Raw genomic sequence first — 16,219 nt, 5'->3', positions numbered from 1 at the left:
GGCTCGATAGTTGATCCTCGAAATGAAAGTGAAATCAGCTCTTCCACTGAGGTAAATCCTTTTAGAACGATTCTTCACCGCATCTCAAAATGATGAAAAGTACATGAAACTGACAAAACCTGATGCGTTTTTCCGAGCTGATGTGGGCGTTCACTCTGTTGAATGAATCGCCTCAGAATTTGCATCTGAATAGTGCTCGCGCTCTGTGGGTGTGGCCGCATTAGCGGATAATGAGTTGACTCGCAAATGTCTGACAATCTATTTTCGTACAGATTATATAAACAGAGAATATTTGTTTTTAATTTGACTTACATGATTTAAAACCTGACATTTCAACGTTTCTTTAGTCATATGTCTAATTTTTTTGTGATTAGTATTCATTAAGTTACAGTTCATTTTCTGAGGACTATCAGAATGGACTTCCTTCAGAGGGAGACGACAGATCACGCATCATGTTAGTTTTCTATATTTTGCAAAAATCACAACATTTTGTTTTTACTCTGAGTGTACACAAATAAAAGAAGAAATTCTATAGTTTCAATTGATATATTACTTCTCTCTCTATGACAAAAAATGACAGAGTGTTTTAAGTTGATTTTGCTGCTATGTGAAAAAAAATCCAGCAATTCCTCACTCCAGAGTGTTAAGCACACACTTCACTCTGGCACTTTGTCTGGTTCATGAATAAGGACTCACTTACCTGCTACACTTACCTGTATGTCTTGTTCCTCCATCGTCTCTCCTGTTACTCCTTGTCTCCAGCGTCTCCCTGATCATCTGTGTCTCCAGTGTCTTCCACTCTGGACTCCTTCCATTCTCCACTCATCTCATCGTAGTGTGTGCACAACTACTCTCGTCCATGACCTCCTCAATCACCTGCAAAATACAGAACTGTCAGTATATTCATCCATTATTGCATTACTACTTGAACTGCTAAACTCACCTGCTTGTTTCCTGCATCTGCAAATAAAGTCTGATATTCATTTCTCCATTGTTGTGAGTCTGTGTTCCGTAACAGAAGACCAGACCAACTTACAGTTTGAATATGAGTTCCCCGGATCCATTCCAGGAGGTCGTGGATGCACTCAAGCGAGCACTTTCTGGCACCACTTCCACATCACCCATCACCGTCACTCTGGGCCCAAACCATTTGGAATCAGAATGGAATTGTCACGCAAAAACTGTATAATTTCCCTACTCATTTTCGTCTTTCTCTGTACTGCAGTGCTGGGGGACATTTTATCTCTGCCTGTCCCATTCATCTACCAAGAAATAATGGTGAGTGTCATCCGTTCAGTGTCTGTGAATACCAAGCCTCTCACCACTGAAGTTATTCTTACTGCCTCACATGTCTCTCTTCCAGTACATGCCCTCCTCGACTCTGGGTCAGCTAGAAACTTAATTTCCGATTCCCTTTCCGCCAGCTCAACCTCAAGAAGAGGTCAACTGAGACTCATTACCAAGTCCAGATCATCAGCAAACCATTAAACAACAGGAATGTATGACATGCTGTAGGACCTGTCCAGTTGCAAGTAGGACAGCTGCACACCGAACCCATTAAGCTTCCTGGTTCTGGAGAATTCCACCGTTGGCTAGTGCAGTACGACCCCACTCTCTCCTGGACCACCAGCGAAGTCCTGAAGTGGGGTGGTAGCTGTTTTTCAAGATGCTTCCCAGGTCTTCCTCATCCAGTGATATCACTTCCAGTCAACACCACCTCCATCGATAGCCCTGTGGAACAGCAATCCACGGAGATTCCAGCCTTCTACACCCTTTTCAGTGATGTGTTCTGCCCCAAATGGGCATCGTTGTTGCCTCCACACTGGCCATGGGACTGTGCCATCAACCTCCTTCCGGATGGGCCAGTGCCCCACGGTAAAACATATCTCTTATCTCTCCCAGAACAGAAGGACGGAGGCTTGCAGCCCTGCATCAACTACAGAGCACTCAACAAAATCACCGTCAAGTTCCTGTATCCTCTTTACCTCGGCCCAGCAGCCCTCGAACAACTTTGTGGAGAAGCTGTGTTCACCAAGTTGGATGTCTGCAGCATGTACAACCTCATCCGGATACATGAGGGGGACAAGTGGAAGACCACTTTCATGACCCCTACTGGTCACTACAAATACCTCATCATGGCGTATGGATTGGTCAATGTCCCCTCCGTATTCCAGCACTTCATGCATGAGGTGCTCCGGGAGTTTCTCCATCGCTTCGTGATTGTTTACATCAATGACATCCTGATACACTAGCCTAGCTGAACATCGGCAACACATTGCGGAGGTTCTCCAATGCCTGAGGGAACACCAGCTCTTCCTGAAAGCTGAAAAATGTTCCTTCCATCAGTCCTCCACCCAGTTCCTCGGCTACAACATAAGTGAACATGGCATCCAGATGGACGAGGAGAAGGTGAACGCTGTACGTAACTGGCCAGCTCCATTAACCAATCTCCTCAAGAATAAGCCAAAGTCTCTGTCCTGGACTCAAGCCGCCACCCAAGCTTTCCAAAGCCTCAAGGACTTGTTCACCAAGGCACCGCTCCTGATCCATCCTGACCCCAACAAACCTGTTCGTCGTCGAGGTTGATGCATCCACCACTGGGGTAGGAGCTGTGCTTTCTTGCCAGCAGGGGAATCCAGCATAACTCCATCCATGCACCTTCTTTTCTAAGAGGTTATCCCCGGTGGAGATGAACTATGATATCAGAAACAAAGAGTTACTGGCCATCAAGCTCGCATTGGAAGAGTAAAGACATTGGTTGGAGGGTGCTAAAGAGAAGAACAAGAACCTAAAGACGGATGCTCTATCATGTCTCCATACTCCTGAAGAGAGTTCCGAAGAGCCTGAGCCCATCTTGTCTACCCAAATCACCCTGTGTCCCATCCAGTGGTCATTAGGGGGTGGTGATCTCTGTCAGAGATCAGCCAGGCTCCATCACCACCCAATCACAGAGATCACTAATCACTCGCACCTGATCGTCATCTTCTCATCACCACAGCAGCATTTAAGCACACACTTCACTCTGGCACTTTGTCTGGTCTCGTTCATGAGTAAGGACTCACTTACCTGCTACACTTACCTGTATGCGTTGTTCCTCCATTGTCTCTCCTGATCCTCCATGTCTCCAGCGTCTCCCTGATCATCTGTGTCTCCAGTGTCTTCCACTCCGGACTCCTTCCATTTTTCTCTCATCTCAGCGAAGTGTGTGCACAGCTGCTTTCGTCCACAACCTCCTCAATCACCTGCAAAATTGCAGAATTGTCAGTATATCTATCCATTATTGCATTACTACTTGAACTGCAATACTCACCTGCTTGTTTCCATTACCTCTGTCTGCAAATAAAGTCTTATATTCATTTCTACATTGTTGTGAGTCTGTGTTCCGTAAATAGTACATTACATACCCTACTTAATATCCTGGTATATATATTTTTTTTAATTAAACACTGCTTTATAAAGGACAAGTGAAAACGTCTTTTTAGTACCTAACCGTAGAAGCTACTAAACATATTCAGCCAACACAGATTTGTTTTTTTCTTTTTCTTGTCAATGTTGCTGTTGCAGGTCTATAAGTCTTCATTTACACTAAAATCAGGGCTTAAAAACGGAAAAAAATTCAATCTTTTCACTCTGAGTAGAATCTGTATTTTAACGTTTCTGTTCCAGCATTCCTTCTGTATTATTAAAGTTCCGAAACCGGTTTGATCAGAAAAAATAATGGTTAATACTGTTATTTTTATTTTTATTTTTTTTACTTTTTTGTTTGCATGTAGCCTACATATTAAAACAAGAGTATTTGCTGTCTTAGCCAATAGGCCTACAATTATCTTTATAACAAGATTATGTCTTAATATAAACCTATTAAACAAAAGTAAAAACAATGGTTTATAAATTAGTATTTTTACTAATTTATACCAAAAAAGTATACTTTTTTATAAAAAAGTATTTTTTCAAGATATTTTAACTCTATTCCTGATTGGAAAAAAGATAAGTCGCGTATATGTCGCATTTTATTATTCAGAAATAATGTAGCCTAATTTATTGGTAGCTAAATAAAGTAAAATGTTTACAAAAAGCCTAGCCTATATAGCTTTGTTTATAATGTTTGTAAACATAAATTATGAACAAAACTGCCCTATTTTATTTTACCACAAAACCCCTAAAGTTAATAAGTTGGCCTATTCAGGCTAAATAAACATCAAGCCAAAACTAATCTAAAAAAAAAAAATATATATATATATATATATATATATATATATATATATATATTTTTTTTTTCTTTTTTAATGCCATTCCAGCTTCTATTGCAATTCAAGGCAAGAAACAGGTTTATTTAAAATAAAATAAATAAAATGCAAAATGAATTAATTTAAAGTGAATCTGAAGCCTACCTTTCTCATTCGGCACAAATCCAACTGTTTCCATTTTCGAGATGAATGCTAAACTATTATTTATAATGTAAGCTTTGTACTTCACTCGCGTTATCAACACCATCCGTCACATAACAGCACAGTCAGGTGGTGGTCATGGGTGGTAAACGGCAGATTCTAGGCATATTGCAAAATTGAATTGGGCCGTTCTATATGTTTGAATGACTGTATTTTATTTTAATAATTAGGCTTATGGTGTACATTTCAGTCATACAACGAAAAAGCGTCTTGCCTCAGACTAAAAGGCTTCAGTCATCGGACAAAACAGTAGGCCCTATCACGCCTCAGACTTAAAGGCTTCAGGTCTCAGGAAAAACAACGTCAGGGTCAGGTCTTGTACAATGAGGCATTGAACAAAACAGCCTCAGACCAAAAGGCATCAGATGAAACTCACTCAGACTAAAAGGCAGACTAAAAGGCATCGGTTTTTTTTTTAATAGCCTAACTTTCTTCTCTTTTTTATTACTGTTACTATTCCCAAATTGATGTAAGGTGTGTGTGCGTGCATGTTAATTATGTAGAATGATGGTAATCATGTAGGCTATTTATGTAATCCCTTGGCGAATAAGAAAAGGAAAGAACAGAAAAGAACATGCCGATGTTCACATTGGTCTGCAACAGCAACGGGCTAAATGAAAATGTAAAATGTGACTCTTCCATCCAAATAGTGGTATTCTGTTTTTATTGTTATTTTTATTTTTTATGCATTCCATTTTTATTCTTATGAATTTGTTTCCTTTTTATGTAAAGCACTTGTGTATGAAATGTGCTAAATAAATAAAATTGCCTTGCCTTGCCTAATCGACTCTCTGACAGTAGGTGGCAGAAGTAAGGCCGTTTCCTTGGTAACCTCTGTACACAAAGCAGCTGTGCTTATAACAACGCATTCAAATAGCTCAAAAGATTTTTTTGCTTCTCTTATGTAAATGAACTATGGTTACCTTTCGAAAGGGAACTCGCTCTGCATTGATTAACACTTTGGGGAATGTCACGTGACCCAGGTGTCTGAAAGCAACTATCCAACAACTCCAATCCCTATTGGCCAGTGACAGCCTATGACGTAATATGGCGCGACCCGGACATATAAAAGGAGCACCTGGAGAAACAGAAGACATCTCATCGTCTTTCGGTCCTATTCTGTCTGATAGCGACTATATCGACTCCGGTAGGGTTTTTATATACGCCTTACAAACGTTCAACAGAGAGTGTGTTCATCCGTGTCCAAGGATTTGACACTTGGTATACACATTTTCTGGGCGTTTTCTGTCTGGAGAGGAGCGCGCATAGACAGTGCCTGAGGATGCTGTCTGTGTGTTTGTCAATAGAGGGTATGCATCGACATCACTTTCCCGCCGGAACGCGCTCCCTCAGCTGGACTGAGTGGCAAAAGAACCTGCTGCATGACTGGATTTGAGGAAACTGCGAAAGCGCGAGTAAAACAAACGATTACATTAAAGGTTGGACTCGAAAGTGTTCTTTAACTTGTCAAATAAACCTAATCCATGGATATTGACATGCAGCCAAGAATCGTGTTTCCTGACATTTATATGTGCCTGATTTCAACGGCGGGGAAATACATAAAGCAAATCTGCCTGTGAATGTTTTATATAACTACAATATAGTGTAACGCGGTGGTTACGGAGTAAACAGGGATAGCTCACTATTAGACAGACTTCACAGAGGCGATGGTTGTCACATAACCGGCGCTTTATTCCCCATGGAATTTAGGTGACAGTCTATCACAAATGCTGTGCCGTCCACAGCATTACTTGAGAAATAAATGAAATAAAGGAGCAACAGAAAAAGAATGAAAAATAACCCGCATACATGCGGTGCTCTGATCACACATACTATGCAGATCATCAACAGTTTAACGGGAGCGCGCAGTTCTTAAAGGGGCCACACCATATTTCTACTCGTTACAATAGGTAGGTTTAAATCTGAGTAGCCCGAAAAATTTTATAGTTTTATAGTATAGTTTTTGTCAGTGTTTATTTTAAAACACACAATTATGCAGAATATAAGATGGAAAATATTTAATTGATGATTTGTCAACACAATATATAACAATACAATATATACGGTATGATTTTACCTCAAAATCCAACAATTTGACACAAAATAACTGCAAATCCATGTTTCTCTGCTGGAGTCCAGCTGTTTCTGTGAAATGCAGTGATCCATTTGCTTCTTTTTTCTGTAGCTTTCGGCAGTCTTTAAATATATACCTCAGGTTTTGTGTCAAAGCTATTTGTACAGCCAATCACAAAGCTCTTTTCCATTTTGGATGTGTTTTGTGTGTTTTTCGCAGCATGCGCGCCGGAAACCAATGCTGCCGCTCAGTCTTTTGCCACTCAGTGGGCGTGACCGCAGTCATAACGGTCGACGGTGACGTCACGTGCATACCCTCTATTGTTTGACGTCATCGCGTCCGGCGCAAGCGCTCCTCTGGCTGTTGTGTGTGTGCGGAGCTGCTGTGTGTTTGGGACGCGCGTCTCGGCGGGCTACAGCTGCCGTGAGAGCGCGTTAAGAAAGGGGCCGCGCGCGGACGGCTCGACGAGCGGTTCCTTTCTGTCTGTTAATGCAGCAGCTTCCATGACTTGCCATTCATTCCTGATCTCCGCGTTTGAGATGGGGAGGGCATGGAAAAACCCCTAGCCGTTCAGATTTGTTTCTGAACCCAGACAGACGGGAGGAGGAAGAAGCGAGAGTGAAGTGGGTGATCGATTGTAAACACCGTTGCGTTTTTAATCGATTCCCCAGCTTTAAGGGGCGATTTATATCTACCCTCTCCTGTTCTTTAACCTCCTGTGTGTGTATATATATATATATATATATATAATACAGTGGCAAGGCTACAGAAGGGCCAGAATCAAATGTGCCAGAATATTTCGTTTTATTTTCAGACACTACTTTGGTCTGGAAATAGTCATATCTGTTGTGAATGCCTATACATAATTTGAAACATTTATTATTAAAAATACATATATTTTTATTTCGCGCCGGAAAACGCAGCTTTCCAGAGTTGCGACATCAGCTGTTTCTCACACAAAGTTTAAAATGGAAATATTTTCAATATTGCGACATGATATTTTTCATTATCACCAGTTGCTTGCAAAATAATAGACACTGATTCACATATCGTCCACGTCTCCCATGATAATAAAATTAAGTGAATTATTAAATAAATGAGTAAATAAACAACAAGCAAACTTAAATATTTTTGCTTAAAATTTCTGTGAATAATTTGCTGCAAAAAAATAAAATAAAAAAAATAAATAAAAATACCCCCCCCCCCACCTAGGGTAGGCTACACTAGGGTAGGTGTACAGTGCGCGTGACGCTGTAATCATCAGCAGAGAACGCATATAGTGTACACGCGCTGCACAATTTTTCTAACCGCAAAGAACAAAACTGAAGGCACATAGTTTTTGCACTAATTTAGTTTGTCCACAAGGTGTCAGCACTGAAACGGGCTGTTGTTTCAGTCTAAAAAAAGAAACGGATAAGACAGAACAAGAGTAACAACAAACACAATAGCCGACCGTGTTAAAGAGCGCTCGTTTGAGAGGATTAAAAGATACCAGGTATCAACTCTAATTTTAAACAAGTACAAAGACATTTTATTGTAACTATTTGAGCGAAAAAGACTAGACAAGCATGAATCTCTCTAGTGCGCATGTGTCGAGCACTTGTGTTCGTGAACGCCATCAAAGGCTCGAGACTGTGCGCGCAAGTAAAAAACAAAGTAACCTTATTTTTCCATGATGAAATGCAGTTGACATTCCTCAAACTTTGCAGTGTGTAAGTTGCCGAGCATCATGAAAAACAAACCTTTTATTCTTAATGTCAATGTGTTATAAACAGAAAGCAAGCAGAGAGCGCTCCCATTACAGATCTGTCATCACATCATTGAGCTCACGGAGAATATCTTATTTATCATGTTTACAACGTTGGTTATAGTTAGATAATTCATCTATTGTGAATGAACATTAAAAAAAAAAAGAAAAAAAAGATTTTTGGATTCTGACCAAATTAAAAGGTAGGTAATAATAATAATACAAATAATAAAACGTTTATTCTCTGAGTATAAATAGGTGCTATAAAAAGTGTTAAAAAGGTGCAATGGAGTATAAAAAGACAAAAAAAAAAGTGCCATGTTTTCGTCTTACGGACAAACTCATCAGCCAGTGAACAACAGCCAGACCTTAAATTTCTTGTGAAAACAATGCAGACATTTCAAATGAATAAGGATTTCTTTTCATCAGTTCTTGTTTTTGCATTTGTACATTAAGAATACAGCAAGACAAGCTATTAATCATTTTTTTAAATGCCATTTATCATGTTAAGTGACACTTTAAAAAGGACACCATACTATTAAGACTTAGCTAGATAATAAACTGCACTTTTAGTAAATAAACAGTAAAACTACAAATATTGTCTAAATAAAAGTCTTACGATCCAAGTTATAATTTGTGGCCCTTCGTGTTTCATTTGGTTAAAATGCGGCCCTCTTGGCCTCTGAACTTGAGTACCCCTGAGCTAGAGTATATGTTGTGCCGGCCACAAAATGGCCGCCATCTGTTTAGAGTAGCTTGAGTTAGCACTCGTCACTTCAGTTAATATGTATGTTTAGGTCGGCCCTAATCGGCCGCCTGACATTGTTTGCTTGTGAGCTTCACTTTCTTTCTCTTATCCATGAGATTTGGAGGTGAAACCAGGTTTCACTAGGCTTGTGGCCCTATGAGAAGGCCCATAGCTTAGCGGCCAGTCTAGAGCTAGGTTAGGTGTTTTATTTCCATATAACCCTATGTATACTATCCCTTGTAAGGCTGTATAGTACCTAGTTCTGGCCTCCTCCCGAGGGAGTTGTTAGGCTGTATGCCCATTATCCCCTTCTTATGTAGGTGCAATTGTTGAGTTTAACAGCTAGGTTGCAGACTGTTTTTAGAATCCCTGATGCTGTTATCTCAGGTGGTAGGCCCTTATCTTTGCATAGATAAGTTCATGCTGTGTGTATTAAGCCCCACTTTCTAGAACTTTTATGCTATGGAAAATTTGTTTTTTCCTCTGAGCTACTTGTTTTCTTTTATCAAGTTTGAGTTGACATTGCTAATGTTTAGCATCTGTCCTCTATGGCTTAGTACAGATTTGAGAATCTGTAGGGAGAAAATTATTTTCCTCTTTGAACTTAGCATATACATCAAAGCATTGTGTTTGCCCTACATTATACGTGAGCTTACTTATGCTGCCACAGGTTAGCACCTGTTCTCATAATAGCAGGCTTTTTCATGTAGCTGCTATTGGAGACATTGGTGACCTAATATTTCCCATTTGTAGGTTTATTGGTGTTACTGAGTGCATCACCTGTTGGATTGCATACTCAGGGTAGTATAGAACCACCTTTTGAGAAAAGCTGGTTTCTGTTAGCTCCCTTTTTTGTCAGGGTTCTGCCCTGGCAGCCTTGCCTGTGTTGTCTTTGTTCCATGTCTCTATGTTTGTGTTATTTGTCAGCACATGGCTTTGTCTTTGTTTGTGTTTGCCATGTGCTCCTCTTGTCCTGCCTCCTAGTTTGCTTTCACCACGCCCCCTTGTTTAGTCCTGTCTAGTCCTCGTTTCACTAATTGTGCTCACCTGAACCTTGTGTGCTTTGGTCCCTTTATATTGTGCTTCATTCCCTCATGTCTTTGCTGGTTTGTTGTGTGTTCACTGTGTGTATTGTGCTCATAGATCCTGTCATTCAGTGATTAGATTTAGTTTTCCTTATTTGACTTTCTTTCTTGATAAATTCTATATTTTGTTCTAGTTCTCCAAAGCTTAATTTTTTGGTTTCTTTTGCTTTTGAACTAATCCTTTGTTTATTTTAGTTTCATACAAGGGTGTTCTCTTGTTTTATTTTGTGTTTGCTAGTTTCAATCATTTACTTTTATTTTGTTTCTCTAGTCTTAGTTTTCTGCTTCAGAATTCGTTGCCTCATGTTTTATTTTATTAACCCTCTCTTGTGCCTTGCCTGTTTGTCTTGTGTCTTGTCTATTGTTTGAGTCTTGTCTGTTCCTGCCCTCCTCTGCCCAGTATCCTGAGTTTCCTGGCCACTGACTCCTCTGCCTGGCAGCAAGGACCTTAACAGCAGTCAACTCTCTTGTCAAGCCTCTGGTTCTGTCTTCACCAACTTGGACTGTGTCAGTGGTCATCAACCCTGCCTGTCGTTGTGTCGTCTGCCCTGCCCTGCTGTTTGACTGGTTCGCGCCTATATCTCCCTGTTGTGCGCTGTCTTTAGTGTTGTTAATAAATCCCTTTATTGCTCATTCTGCGCCTGGGTCCTCACTCCTGCAAAATCCTGACATTTTTGTGATCTTGTTAACAGTTATATTGCATATAACTTTGAGTGTAGGCTCTTATGGTTAATTAGCCTCCTTCTAGTTAGCAATTGTATTTCTAACAAGTGCTGTTAGCTGATCATAGTTTGCTCACATAGTTTACAGTATTTCACGAGCTGAAGCCACGTGTCATTGGAACGGTAGGCCCCTACAGGCCTCCTTTCCAGTTCACATGTTGGCACAGTCTGTGTTTTATTCTGCAAACAGGCTGAACGCCACTTGTTGCTGAGATTGTAGGCCCCACAGGGCCTCCTTTTGTTAGCCGACGTGTTGGCAGGATACCTGGGAGTCCAATACCATCATCGGCCACGCCCCACCTCTGTTGAGTAGGCCTTAAGCAAGCCTCTCGTGGAGTATGTGGTGTAGTATGCATTTCCTTTTAATAACTAAATCTTGACTGCATGGCCTGATGGTTGGTATGATTATGGTCGCCACTAGCTGATGCCACGTGTTTACTAGGGTAGGCCCTATGGGCCTCCCGTGCAGCATGTTAGAGTTCAGTTATGTACTCCTCTCACCTGAGAGTAAAAAGGTGCTTTTACCGAGTATTCTTCTGAGTGGTTGACCTCTCAAGGGTGAGTTTTTGTGGTAAAACCTTACTGAAGTGTGGTTTTAACTACATCGGCCTCCTTGAGTCTGGGTTCTACTAGTCAAGCTAAATAGCTACCTAGTATCTAGGTTGGTTCTATTTTTTGCTCCTAGAACCCTAATGGTTAAACACTGCCACGAGCTGATGCCACGTGTCTGCTGAGGTCATAGGCCAGTCAAAGGCCTTCCTTAGCGCGTGTTGGCTTATGTTGTACTCCCCTTGCTTTAAAGAGTAAAAAGGTTCTTTTACCAAGTACACTGCTCGTTGGATTGTGCTAGGTAGATTGTCACGTGGGCACTTTACAGTTTACTACTGTTACTAAGTCATATGTAACTTGCGCCCAGCAAGACAGGTGTAAGCTGATCATGGGTGGTAGGCCTCCGTGAGGCCTCCTCCTGAGGTTCAGCCCCAGGCTGATTTGTGCTCCCCTGTATCAGGGTTTCTAGCGCACAGCCTCCTCAGTGCAAATAATCAAGCGCTGAGTAGATCCTAGGATGAGCGGATAATACTCCCCTCAATACGAGGGTTTATAGCATTCAGCTGAGTTCTGCTCTCCAGGATGCCTGTCTCTACATGGCCACTAGACTAACGCCGTATGTTTTACAGGTATTAGGCCCTCTGGGCCACCTTTGAACATACTGGTGTATGTGATAATGTACTCCTCTCGCTGAGAGAGTTACAAGTGTTTTATTGAGTACATTTCTGGTTGGCCAGGGCCCCAGGTGATAATTTAACCTTTGGTTATTTGTCCTTCCTGGTGCTTAAAACACTGCCACGAGCTGATGCCACGTGTCTGCTGAGGTCATAGGCCCTTCTTTTGAGGCCTTTCTTAGTGCGTATGTTTCTTAGATGGCGTATGTTGTACTCCTCTTGCTTTAAAGAGTAAAAAGGGTTCCTTTTACTGAGTACACTGCTTGTTGGATTGTGTTAGGTGGACTATAATGTGGGCACCTCACAGTCTCATTTGCTGTATACTGAGGTCATGTTTCTTGCTTCCAGCGAGATAAGTGTTCAAGGTGGCCTTCAAAGGCCATGTCTTGAATGTCTTACTGTTGTGACAAAGTACTCTGGCTTATGTGAGTCTTACTCCACATAGAATTATTATCATGATGTAGGCCCTTTCTGGCCTCCATGGTTATGTGCCCACAGTATGGTTTATCTGTTAGGTCGAGCTTTGTACTTCCCTGCTAGGGTTGTCTGTGTAATAGTGCTTAGCTCCCTAAGCTGATCATTAGGTGAAGGCTTCCATGAGGCCTCCCATTGAGGATCAGTCCCAGGCTGGTTTGTGCTCCCCTCTATCAGGGTTCTCTAGCGCACAGCCCCCTCAGTGCAAATTATCAAGCGCTGAGTAGATCCTAGGATGAGCGGATTATACTCCCCTCAATATGAGGGTTCATAACACTCAGCTGAGTTCTGATATCCAGGATGCCCGTCTCTACACGTGGGTTTGAGTTGCTCCTGCCCTTTTGCAGTCACTTTTACCCGCTCCCTTCTGTGATGCGTTTTTGAGATTCTGCGTTCAGACAGGAATTGGCCAAGACTAAGTTTGTCTTATGATAGACCAGGGGTGCGTTTCCCAAAGCGAACTATGGTCGCAAGTTCCGTCGTTACCAATAGAGTTCAATGGGACTTACGACCATGGTTCACCAACGATGCTTTCGGGAAACGCACCCCAGGTTGGCCTCCCTGGTGGCATTGGGGGTGACTTCATTCCCCTCTAGTGACTGGTCGGGGTTCCCTTCGGTTCCCTGGCCTCATTCCCTAGAAGAGACCACTTTGTCTGCGGAGAAGTTGGTCTCAGATGCTCTAGCGGCCTTATTAGGCCTTCTCTCTCTAGAGAGGAAGGCCTTCTGTAGGCTCAGCTTGGGCTATTGGCCATAGGGAATGCCGTCACTGACAGCTTGGTGTGACCCGAGGGTGAGTTGCTAAGCGTTTCCTTCGAAACTGCTCTACGTTTGTCAGCCATATTTTTTGGCATGCACTCTCCTCAAGCATGGCGGCGTGGGTATATCGTTCCCCAAAGCGTTAATCAACGCAGAGCAAGTTCCTTTTCGAAAGGGAATGTCTCAGGTTACGTATGTAACCATAGTTCCCTGAGAACCAGGGAACGAGACTTTGCGTTTCCTTGCCATGCTTCAGGTTGCCTGCCTGCAGAACAGTCCCTCAAGACGATAGATGTCTTCTGTTTCTCCAGGTGCTCCTTTTATACGTCTGGGTCGCGCCATATTACCTCATAGGCTGTCGCTGGCCAATAGGGATTGGAGTTGTTGGATAGTTGCTTTCAGACACCTGGGTCACATGACATTCCCCAAAGCGTTAATCAACGCAGTCTCGTTCCCTGGTTCTCAGGGAACTATGGTTACATACGTAACCTGAGACGTTTTACTACAAATAAAACAAAATGGGTATTGTAGTTAACCATGGTAACCACAAATTAACCATGGTTTTGCTACACTATAGTTTTTTTATAGTTATGTAGTAAAATTATTGTTATACAAATAGTAGCCTATCAAACAAAAAAACAAAAAAATCATAGTTAGCGAAGTTCCTAAACGTAATTTAGGGAGGAGCGAGCCCATCTAATCTTCCAATCATCAGCCCGAGTATATAAGCAGCTGGTTATATTGCATGGTTAATTTTCATCTGTGTTCACGATAGTTTGCAATGCAGGCTAGTTGAAATGTGTTATTTAGCTAACTTTTTATAGCCTACATGCAAATAAAACTAGTGAATAATACAAATTTACAAAATAATCTCAGTGGGATATGTTTTATACAACTTAGTGTAACATTTTACAGAAAACTGCCTGAACGTGACATCATATTGAGGCGGGGCAATTCGCTTCTTTCTAAGTCCGTTTCATCTGATGCCTTTTAGTCTGAGGCCGTTTTGTCTGATGCATTTTTTATCTGAGTCCGTTTTGTCTGATGCCTTTTGGTCTAAGGCTGTTTAATTCGATGCCTATTTGTACAAGACCTGACACCTGATGTCGCTTTTCCTGAGACCTGAAGCCTTTCAGTCTGAGGCGCAATGCTGTTTTGTCCGATGACTGAATCATGACGCCTTTTCATTGTATGACTCTGGTGTGAGGAAGTCCTAATATGTACACCGTACTGGCTGTGAGCGATATAAATAAGCAATGCAAGAATTTGTGCGTGTGTTCATGAGGCGCCGACGCGACCACTGGATTTTTTTTTCCTTTTTTTCCCCCTCTAAGACAGTAAACTGTAGGCTACTGTGTAATTTACATTCATACAGGTAAAAGCAAGACATACTTCATACATTTACAAAATACACTTAAATAACAAAAACAAGCAGAATGTATGTTTCCTTTCCTAGATTTTTGGAGTGCACCACAATGAACAAATTTCGTTTTGTTAATCTGTCCTAATTATTTATGTGAAATATTTTGCATATCCTATAGGCCTATTCCCTTTTATTTTATGTAATGTAGGCCTATAGTTTTATTCTGTTTACTCTGTTCACAGCAGCGTTGCATGTGCGTAATGTGGTTGTTGTTTGACCTCATGTTCTATATACTGCCATTTTCGCTGGTTTCAAAATGCACAACAAGCTGCATTTTACTTGACATTCATTTTCGCATTTTCACAAATGTAGGCATAATGCTTGACGGTTGGTGGCATATATAATTGGAAAAACTGATGCCAGGGCATTGCAATTGTGACTTACCACACCTATGATGACTTGATAGCTGAGCCTGAGTGCCTGAATGATTTTGTTTCCATTTCTGGCTCCAAAATTAATTGAACATACAAGAGCTTTAACATTAACCCCCCGGAACCATCATCTTGGAAATACATAGACAATTAAGACACTTAGTAATGTCTTTAAAAGTGAACAATGGTAATCGTGTAGATGTGGCAGTGTGGCAGTGGGATGTCTATACTGTAGCTTAGTTATGAGGATGAGTGTTTCTCAGCAGTGAGGTCCATGCCAGCCGGGACTTGAAAGCCTTAGTGATCTGAAACAAAAGAAGACGACAACCAGAAGGTGCACAGTAATATGCTCATGCTTATAATGGGGAGTGAGGGAGTGTTGCGAGCAGTTTGAGCATACTTACCGAGCAGTAATGCCATGTATATATGTCCCGTGTCTAATAGGAGAATGGTAGTGATTGGAGCGATTTGACACCTGACCGCATCAGCTGGTCGCAGTACTATGCCTCCGTGGCCTGAATGAACTAACGCTGCGCTTGATTAAAACTTAATTTTTGAAACATACTTTGTATTAATAATCTTTATATTAACTGGCTTTTTTATAAATTGAATGCAGTGAATGACAGCCGTCTGTGTCCATTGGCTTACATTATTGTCAGTTTAGTGTTCAGTGATTAATTTGCACCAAAATAAAAGTTAGCATGTATGCCTACATCACGAAAACATATGAAATCCATCTGTTCCCAGTGATTTAAACAGCTCTGGGGTCTCATTTATAAAACTGTGCGTAGGATCCCTACAAAAAAAATCAGATTTATAAAACCATGCGTATGCCAGAACCTGCGCACAAATCCCTTTATAAATCCCAGTCAGCGGGAAGATTGTGCGTACGTGCATCTCCACCCTGTCTCCTCCCTGAAATCACCATATATGGAGCTTACGACACCTAGTTTTACTATGCATAACCTCATCTGCATATCATTTCCATACACGTTCCCATCCACTGACATCCACGGTTAACACCGTCAAAGGTACAAGACATTGGAAAATATTAGATATGGACTATAAATGCAATTTGTGCCACACATTATATTGATAAAGATCATTCCAATATCCTCCTTATGTTTTAGAATAAATATATCAAAA

General features: G+C 41.3%; 1 protein-coding gene across 1 annotated transcript in view; it reads right to left on the bottom strand.

Moving 5' to 3' along the window:
- Positions 1 to 15,904, bottom strand: part of LOC125268130 (ribonuclease inhibitor-like) — a 63,213-nt gene extending 47,309 nt beyond the window's left edge. The window contains exon 1 of the mRNA XM_048190240.1: positions 15,087 to 15,904. The gene's annotated coding sequence lies outside the window, so the exon portion shown is untranslated. The remainder of the gene's footprint in view (positions 1 to 15,086) is intronic.
- Positions 15,905 to 16,219: the final 315 nt, after the last annotated feature.

The sequence above is a fragment of the Megalobrama amblycephala genome, linkage group LG5 (assembly GCF_018812025.1).
Source record: "Megalobrama amblycephala isolate DHTTF-2021 linkage group LG5, ASM1881202v1, whole genome shotgun sequence".
NCBI lineage: Eukaryota > Metazoa > Chordata > Actinopteri > Cypriniformes > Xenocyprididae > Megalobrama > Megalobrama amblycephala.
The sequence above is the reverse complement of the archived record's forward strand: the minus strand, read 5'-3'. Positions and strand labels throughout refer to the sequence as shown.